Genomic DNA, 9964 nt, shown 5'->3' with positions numbered 1-9964 from the left:
AACTACTGTTCATCGAAAATACTGACTAAATATTCAAATTTTCTCATAGATTATAATTCAACGTTTTAAATCTTAAGCAGAAAAACTGAAAAAGTGGGATGTTAGCAATCAATTACGATTATTAACATTTACAACTAAACGCTAAGAAATCAAGGATTTATTGGGCTGGTACCCCACATTATAGCTTGGTTAGGCCTTAAAAACGATCAGAAATTAAGTAAAAAATCTAGCTTTTTTTGAACTGAAAGTTAAGAATAACACTAGAGTATGAAGGCAATAGAAATTAATTCGTATATAAGGTTGGCTGCCCTTTTTTCAATTCCTTGTTGATTAAGCTAAGGTTGGAAATTTGACTTTGTTTGGTTGGTTAGAATTAATCCTATTTTTTATTATTATTATTATTTAAACAAAGGAGCACTTGCACCTGGCCCAGCCATTTTTCAAATAAATGATCTGACGGCTATAATCATTTTGTAATGTTTGAAATGTTATTATTATTGAAATAAAGTAGAGGCGCAGTTGGCAAACTTTTGTTAATAAATGAAATATTTTTTAAGTTGGCCTAGAAATTTCTGAGAGACAGAGGAGGGGGCACTAATAAATTTTGCCTCGGGCTCAAAAGGCGCCAGAACCGCCACTGGCTATCTTATGGTATAGAACCGCCATCTTATGGTGGATGCTTTTTTTGGATGCTTCACTTGCTTTTTCGCCTAAAGTTAACAGACTATTTTCGATCAACAAATCGCTTGTTGTAAAACAACGTCCGCCCAAATCCTGTAGTAAAAACACTATTAAGGACTTATTCAACAAAATAATTTTTATCGAAAGTTCTGACTAAAAATTCAAATTTTGTCATGAACTCTAATTACAATTCAACGTTTTAAATCTTAAGTAGAAAAACTGAAAAAGTGGGATGTTAGCAATCAATTACGATTATTAACATTTACAACTAAACGCTAAGAAATCAAGGATTTATTGGGCTGGTACCCCACATTATAGCTTGGTTAGGCCTTAAAAACGATCAGAAATTAAGTAAAAAATCTAGCTTTTTTTGAACTGAAAGTTAAGAATAACATTAGAGTATGAAGGCAATAGAAATTAATTCGTATATAAGGTTGGCTGCCCTTTTTTCAATTCCTTGTTGATTAAGCTAAGGTTGGAATTTTTGTCTTATTTCTTCAAAGCGACTGCTGAAATACAAAGGCCATTGAATTGGAACAAGAAGGTTTTTTTTAAAGAACTAAGAAACTATGTGTCGAGCGAGGAGTTGAGGAGCGAGGAGTTGAGTTCAACTCGTATACACAATGATTCTGCTCCTTTCAAAATTATTTTCCAGAATCTTGATTATATAGCAACCCTGGGATCCTTAGCTCACCAATTAAAACAGGGCGTTAAAACAGGATTAAGCAACCATAATAACGGCAGTTTGGAAGCTTGCATCCAGCACTAAGGAGCTTTTAGCCCCTAGATAAAACAGATCAGACCAAATAGATCATCCCTGATTTCAGTTATTAAAGGTAAGGTAAAGAATAAGGCATTAGACTTTACAGTCCCTACTGGCGGTGCTGATCTCCTTTTCTTGGCCATTCAGCCAGTAAGTGCAATGGGGGGTTGGGGGACAACCATTCTGTCTTTTCGCACATCCTTCCTGTTTACCCTCCCCAGACCTCTCCAGGTATCCATTTAGAGCTGGGTCGACTCTGGCTGAGCTTATGGAGTCACGCCACTGACCCCCGTCCCAAACTAAATAATTGGGTACAGTAGGATTCGAACCCTCGACCTCTCAGACAAAGGATTCTGAATCCAGCGCACCAACCCAGTCGGCCAGGACGACAGGGAAATTTCATTTATTGGGTAGGGAAATCGCTAGAGTCTCCGTTAGGAGGAAGTCTAACCCATGTGGGGGGGATCTGAAGAATAGATCTAAGAGAATCGTTTATATTTAGTCTTTAATAGGTAACAAAAAAGAATTTAGATTTAGTATACTAGATATTTACAAGGAGTTTAGAGCACATCTGATTATGCTTCTTCTAAAGGGGCTACAGTGCTCATTCCAGAAGAACTAAATACTTTTTTCCGATAACCTTTATTAAACAGCAGAACAAGAATGCTCGTACTTGGCCCAAGAACTACATAAGTGGCATAAGATAAAAGCCAAAATGAAAATTTATAAGCAGTTATATCAATGTCAGAAGGTACAACGTATATAAAAACCACTCTGTAAAAAACACAAGCTATAAACAGTGTTACTTGAACTGCTAATGCTTTATGAAATTCAGGGAAATAGTCTGGTTGCGTGTTTTTAGACATTGTCATGCTTCTGCCATAAGCCCCTATAGCAATTATTGAAAATAATAAGTATGGAACCAAAAGTCCGATTGTCATCCAGTTCATTTCATTTTGTGCTTGTTTTCTTCTATCGAAAAAGGAGGGGAGTTCACCAGTGCAAAGGGACCACAGAAACTGGCCTCGGGAAACAAAAAGACCCCCTACAAAGGGGAGAGTTGTTATAAACCCTATAAGTATAGCATTCGTCATAAATTGTCTTGTTGTCCAAGAACTACTAATTCGCGGAATGTAGATTTTGAAGAGAACAGCTAACTCAAGTCCAAATAAGAATGTCTGAACTAGAATAAGCCCAATTTGTTCCGTAACCTTATAAAACACGCATATTAAATCTGGTAGTTCCAAAAACCACATCAGCAAGAATGAAGCACATATGTAAATGCTTACGAAATTTGACACATAAACAAGCGGTACATAAATATATAAAAGATTGCTAGTTCTTTCATAATTGTCTTTTAGTGTTTTAGCTTGAATAAATAATAGAAACAAGGATAGGCTTATTATTACGCATGCTAAGGTACATATGATAACTCCAAAATTATCCATCGCTACCCGTGGACTAGCAAAGATAAGAGCACACTATGTCTGAACCTGTCCTGGAACTTGGCAGGAAAATCTAGATATCACTAGCACTTATTAGTTATTCGCCAAAATAATCGTTATTAGCGTGAACTTAATACAGCGTATTAAAAATACGTTTCTGAAACTTCTAGTGTGTATATTTTTGTTACCATCGAATGAATTTCGAAAAAATGGGAAAAATAACGGCAAATGTTTATTTGCAAGAACAATAATCCTCGTTTTAAAATTCTGAAAATAGTTCAGTTACACTTAAGCTAGTGATAAAAATCACGTTCAAACTAGAATCCAAAAATTAAAATTGTATCGATACAAATCCTTGTACTAAACAAAATAAACGTTATCTTGGACCCTTCTTTTTTTCTGACGTGTACCAAGAAAGTTAGTACGAAAACCCTCGGTGGCTATCGAAATGTGTACAAGGTTGTATTGGTAATAGTGTCGAAGTTTACAAATTTCGTTAATTAATCAATCCGACTTGAACTGCTGATTCAATTTGGCTTATATTTAAGAGTCAATTAGCAGCTAGAAAACTTTTGTTCACCTTTTTCACTGGCATTGGGCCTTTTAAACGTTAATGGTAAACTAAACAAATATTCATATAAATTGTGATTATGCTAGCGTTGCCTGGTAACAATTAACGTTAATTTTCGTAATTAAGAGCTTTACCATTTTTGTTGAAGAACTCTTTGAACATGGAACAATGACGCAAGTAGCACATCTATTGCGACTGGGGGAGGCTAAAATCGGACTCATTATAAGAGAGAATGAGGAAATATGCAAAAGGGCAAAAATATCAAGGGAAGCAAGCCTTAAGCCAAGAATTTATAAGAAATTATATGCCCATATGTACATGCCGTATATAAATGACATCAAAGCCCAATAGTACAAAACCCTTGTTTTCTAAGATACTAAGCAAAGTAGCCTAGCAAGAACATCAAAATAAAAATATCTTTTAGACCCTGAACCAATTTCATTCATACCTGAAAACCACGATTTTCTAAGATTTGTCTCTAGATGTTTTAGAATTAAGACGTTCTAGGGCAGTATCACATTTTCGTCAGTTCTGTCACATTGAACAGGGGAAAAAAACTAAAATGCAAGATTCGACACTGCCTCGTCCGCAGAAATTCAAGCTTAAGCAATTGGTTGATTTTAAAAGACAACTACACCTCCAAAGAGAAACAACACTTCATAATCTGTTTGGTGCCATATAATTTTGGCTTTTTGCTGATTTCTCACTTTTTTTTTATAAGTCGCCACGGAGGTTTTTGTAAAGCATAAGTACGAAAATAACACTGCTGCGTGGCAGCTTGGTTTCATATTATTGCAACGTGGCAACTGGTTTCAACTTAAATCAGGAATTAAGCAGGGCTGTGTTCTGTCCCCCTTTTTAGGGATGATTATGATGGACTTTGTCTTAAGGAGCATAGGAAAGTCAATGAGAAACCATGGAATCAAACGGGGAGGAAAAATTCTCCTGAACTTAGATTTTGCTGCTGATTTAAGCATCCTAGATGAAAGTGTGAGTAAAATGAATTAACTTTTAGAGGTTTTGCGAGTTTAGGGTGTTAGAATAGTTTTGAAAAGGGAAGACTGAAAGATGACGTTGGCTACCGGAAAGATTGCTCAGGTAAGCAGCTTCACTTGCCCTGGTAGTATTATTAGTAATGAGGGCATTGTGGATTTAACAACTCATATAGGGGGTATAACTGAAGCTGCTAACCACTTAGGCGTTTCCGAAGACGCGAGTGTTATTGATTATTGATCAATTGTGCACAGGTGAGTGTTACGTAATAGTTTAAGATATATCGGTTACCTCTGCAAATTTACTAAGGATGACGAGGCAAATGCCTCCTGGACCCCAGTTCCCCCCTTCCCCAATTTTCCGTCAGACCCCAGTCCCCCCTTTAGCTGAGGCAGATATTCTTCAAAAATCATGTTAATACTAAGATAAACCTGCATAATTTAAGCATTCAAAGAAACAGGTCAAGTTTGCTTTAGTTCTTTGCCTTTATGGTACTATATGGCTCATTTTCAGTTTCATTTTCACTTGGTTTAAGAAAATTCGCTCCATCTTTGCCACCCTCCCGCCTCAGGATTTTGATTAAATTATGCCACGACATTATTAACATAACAACTCAATGTTCGCTGACGACATGAAAGAAGAGCGATTGGAGCTTGGGAAAATCCAAGCTATACAGTTTTAAATTAACGCTTAAGATTTTCGGATTTTTGAAGATACGGTTTGTAACTAAACTAATGGAGATTTTAGAACGATTTCAATGTATTTTACGAAATATAAAAACTATTTAAATATATTTTGTTTTCAGTAAAGTACAAACGTCACGCTAGCCTTAAGTGGGTTTGTTAGAGTAATGATTCAACTCATGTTTGTGGTATCTTCTGTTTTTTTAAGTTTGGTGTGATTATTCATTTTGACTTTGATTCGTTAGAGGATTTATTTATTCATTTTTAGTAACTCGTAATGTTTCTAAAATTGACTTATTATACAGGTTTATTTCTTCTCGCTTTAGATTTTTGCTATCGTCTTTTTTTTGTTGAAAACTTTCTTGGAAATCTTTTAGAACTTAATTTCTGTTAGTTTTTTAATTGACATGGTTTACTGAGCATTAATTGTAGGAACATTTGCCAAGTTTTTTATTCTTTTCTACTTAAGAACTAAAACTTGGATGCTCAATCAATTTTTTCGATCAGAGGTAGTCTTGTACAATAAATTTCCATATTTCTCCGCAAAAATTTTGAGTGAATGCAAAGAGAAATTTTCAATTAAAACTTGGTATACTTATAGCGTTTGGTTTCTATATGGATAACGCTCTTCTTCCAATTTCTAATTACTAATCTTCTAATTTCTGTTCGTTTCATTTATTAGTTTTATCAGATGCAACGGGTAGTTTACATAGAAATGGATGCATTGCCTCTGGGGCCGTGGATGTAATATCAACCTCAGAAGAGTACTTATTGAACCTCTTAACGGGTTCTAAAAAAATGCAGTCTCAAAGTTTTGATTTAATGTCGAAGATGCTATGGGGGGTATCAGAAAAGGGCATGAGATTGAGAATGGCTTTTCTCTAATGCTCCCTCAACAGAGCACTAGAAGTTTCAACATCAAATCAAATGAGCCCCCTACCAAGTCTCTATGGTCACCATTTCAATTTGAAGTGGCTTGGGGAAAAAATTCCGGGGTAAATTCTGGCCCGTTATTGGGTTGGTTTTGGGTTGTTTTATGTTCTATTATTTCTTCAACATTGAGGTCCCCAGAGCCCAAGAATTCTTGTGTCTTATTTTTGTTTGGGGGGGGGTGCCTGTAACTTATTTGGGCATTAAGTTTCTATTGGCCTAAGGACTTGTACTTTTAAGTTTCCATCTGGACAATTGCAAAAGGCTTGTTCGGACAATATCAGGACCTCTCATTTCCCCTCCCCCCTTCCACAATAAAATGTTTCATACTTTTGACCAACTGAACGATCCTTGAATGCCTCGATTCAAAATAACCAAAATGAAAACCACCCTATTTTTCCATTTAAAAACTTGTGTGTAATTTAATATATATTATATGTAATCCTTGACCGTTCACGAAGGAGTTGTGATTTTTCTTGTCATTTCTAGAGGTATGTTTATTAAACCTTTCGACTTTTTTTAAGCAAAGTTTCAAAATTCCATCGAATGTCTTGGGATGTTTAGATGTTCATGTGTCCAAAAGGGCACAAAGGGATGAGAGTTTGGTGCACTCCAATCACTTTCGACTCTTAAAGAGGTACCCTGGAATAATTAATCTACTGAGATCCCTCCGAAGCTTGTGCGATCGACCTTTCCAAGTAGTTGGGTAAATTGCAGGCTATTAACTTTATACTAATGCAGTGCTAGGGTATTACCTAAAATAATACCACTAAGAGACTAATGTGAAATTAGTTTTTTTCCGGTTAGATAAGATTTTTAGCTTTTATTCTAAAAAGAGTTTTTGGCAAAAGGACCAGAAATCCAATGAACGGCATTTCTATATTAAAATTAGTTTAGTTTCAGAACTGAGCGGTACTCACTTACAATGGTGTCAGTGTGAATCACTCCGCTCGAAAAGAGAAACGTGGTTCGAGGAAACAAAAGCTCATCCCCTATATAAAAAAATAGACGAAGTTCTTCGTACTATAATGGCATATTCATCAATCTGACGTGATGTTCACAGTTTCCAAAAAGGCCATAGATGTCAAATCCTTTTTACTTTCACACAATAGAAAAAAACTGTTAACATAGGGGACAGAGTGAAAAGTAACCAGCCATAATGGTGAATAAAAAAAAGGCCTATTCAGAGCACCATAGTCATTCCACAAATACTCAGAATAGAAATCACCAAAAACACCTTTACAATTTACGTGAATCTTTAAGAAGAATCATAATTTGTTGTACTCTAAGGTTTTAAATAAAATGAGGCTACCTATAATTCAATAATGTGACTGCTATTCTTCAGACTAAAGACTGTATTTCTGTCAATAACTGTTAGTTAAAGTAAAATCAAAAGTAGAAGCCTAGAATTGAGGCTGTTGAAAACATCACTTGTCAACAATTCTTACTGCATAATTTCCAGAAAAACTTTAATCAACACATTTTGAATGCACTTTCACTTTACTATACCCCCCTCCCTCTAATGCGAGTAAATATAACCCAAATCAGTGTTGCCACATTGTAGCGTAAAAAAACGCCCCGGGATTTTCAAAATAAGCCCGAACAAGCCCCAAAAAATTTTATCGAAATAATCCACTTTTGAGACTTAACTTTATAGTGAGCGTAACTGAAAGCTTGTTCCACGGGGAATGCTACATCTGGATGCAACATTAATGCTGAATTTTCAGTCTGAAAGCTATTCTCATCGTTTTTTCTTTAAACTTCAGGAAGAGTCGTAATTTTGTTTATCTCCCCGCAACATTCGCAGGGAAGAAGGATAAACCTACCCAGCAGACGGGAATACTTGACTTTTTTGCCGCTTCTAAGTTTGAAATATAAAAGAGTTACCTTAAGCTGTATGGCAGCTTAATATTTTGAACTCAGATTTTTTTTTTTTGAAGCTAAGCCTTTGAATTGAAAAACTTATGGTGCGAAAGTAGAACTGTCTACTTGGAAACAAATTCGTCCATGGAATTCACCAACTCGAGGCTTTTGAAATCAAAGAACATGTTTTCAGACGTAGGATCAAAGTTGGACGATTTAATTGTAACTGCTACTATTTTAGATGAAAGCAAAATAAAAAAGACAAAGGGGCCATTTCCCAGCCAAGCCCTCGAGGCAAATCTTAATATGTTAGTATTCCTTTCAGTTTTAGTTTTCCCTCCAAATCTACACCTTTCAACAGAGTTGCCGCCTCTCCATACCCTTGCGAAAGCTATAGCCCTATACCAGGGATCTACAAACTTGTCAATGTAAGGGCCATATTATATATTTCCCATATTCATGCGGGCTAAAGGGATAAAAAATGAGAAAAAAAATCAATGCCAATAATTTAATTTCCTCAAATATTAGAGTATAAGCATAAAAAAATTATAACATATCTTGTTGGAAAAAATCAGGGTAAACTAAATAGACTCCTGCCTTTAGTTTTATGCAATAAAATTAGTGTGACGAATGATACTGTCGTTTTGACTTTAAAATTTCATTAAAATCAGGTCATAGATTAGATGAGCCAATTGTAAGAATAGACTTCAAATGGTCATCAGACAAATTTGCTTGATAGTTAGATTCCACATACTTCATTTTGGAAAATGTTTGTTCACACAGGTATGTTGTACCAAAAATGGACACAAAACTACAAGCAAACTTTATCAAATTTGGAAACTGATCTGGCTGCAGACATTTATAAAACTCAATCAGATTTCCTTCTCTACACTAATCTTTCAGCCTGTCATCTGCTTGAAGATCAATTATTTCTTGGAAGATTTTCAGCATTGCAGTCAAATGGATAATGAAAGAGCCTGATTACAATTTTTTTGGCATCAAGGTCAGCAAATCACTCCTGAAACTGCTTTTTCAAATCTGAATTTATTTCATTTGCAAATGAAGAAAAAAATTCAACTTTACTTTCTGTATGAAATCTTTCACAACATGGAAAATGAGCTAAAATCTGAACTTTCACCTGGCTTTCAAGTAGCGCAAGTTTTGCTCTGAATGCCTTGACATGAACAAAGTAGTCACTGATTAAATTTGTTTTGCTTTGCAATTTCAGATTCAAGTGATTAATATGACCTGTCATATCAGTAAAAATACCAGTTTCCAAATCCATTCACAAACTGATAATAATGGCTGAAGTTTATTTTTCTCTGTGAGAAATAAATCGATTTTTGATCTGAGCTCCAAGAAATGCAGCAAAACCTTTCCACAACAAAGCCATCTAGCTGCTGTATCAACAAACTCCGAATTGCAAGGCAAGTCAACAAACTCCGAATCAAATTCTTTCAAGAAATCATGGAACTGGCGATGGTTGAGTGCATGAGATCTAATGAAATTAACCAGAGAAACAACAGGTTTAATGACACAAGAAACATCAACATATTTTAGGCACAATGCTTGTTGATGGATAAGGCAATGTAGAAAAATGGGTTTTGAGAATCCTCCAACCTCGCAAGCAGTTGTAATTTGCCCAACCAAACCCCGTTTTGTCCCAGACATATTCTTTCCTCCATCAATCGTCACACACTGCACTTGTTTCCATTCCAGGTTATATTCTGTTATAGTTTTACTTACTTCAATGAAAAAGTCTTTTCCAGTTGTTGTGCTGTGCGTGCTGTGAACTGATGCTGATTCTTGGGTCACATTAAATTCACAATCAACACCACGAATGAATACTAAGAGCTGAGAGGTATCACACACATCAGTTGATTCATCCAAAGCAAGAGAATACCAGCAAATGCTTTTTGTTTTTTCCTTTATTTGCCGAATTATGTCGCGTCCCAAATCTTCAATTCTACGAGCAACAGTATTTGACCCAAGACTTATCATTTTGAAGAGGTTTACTTTTTCTGGACATACCTGT

Source organism: Artemia franciscana, chromosome 3 (assembly GCF_032884065.1).
Source record: "Artemia franciscana chromosome 3, ASM3288406v1, whole genome shotgun sequence".
In the NCBI taxonomy this organism is placed as follows: Eukaryota; Metazoa; Arthropoda; class Branchiopoda; order Anostraca; family Artemiidae; genus Artemia; species Artemia franciscana.
The sequence above is the reverse complement of the archived record's forward strand: the minus strand, read 5'-3'. Positions refer to the sequence as shown.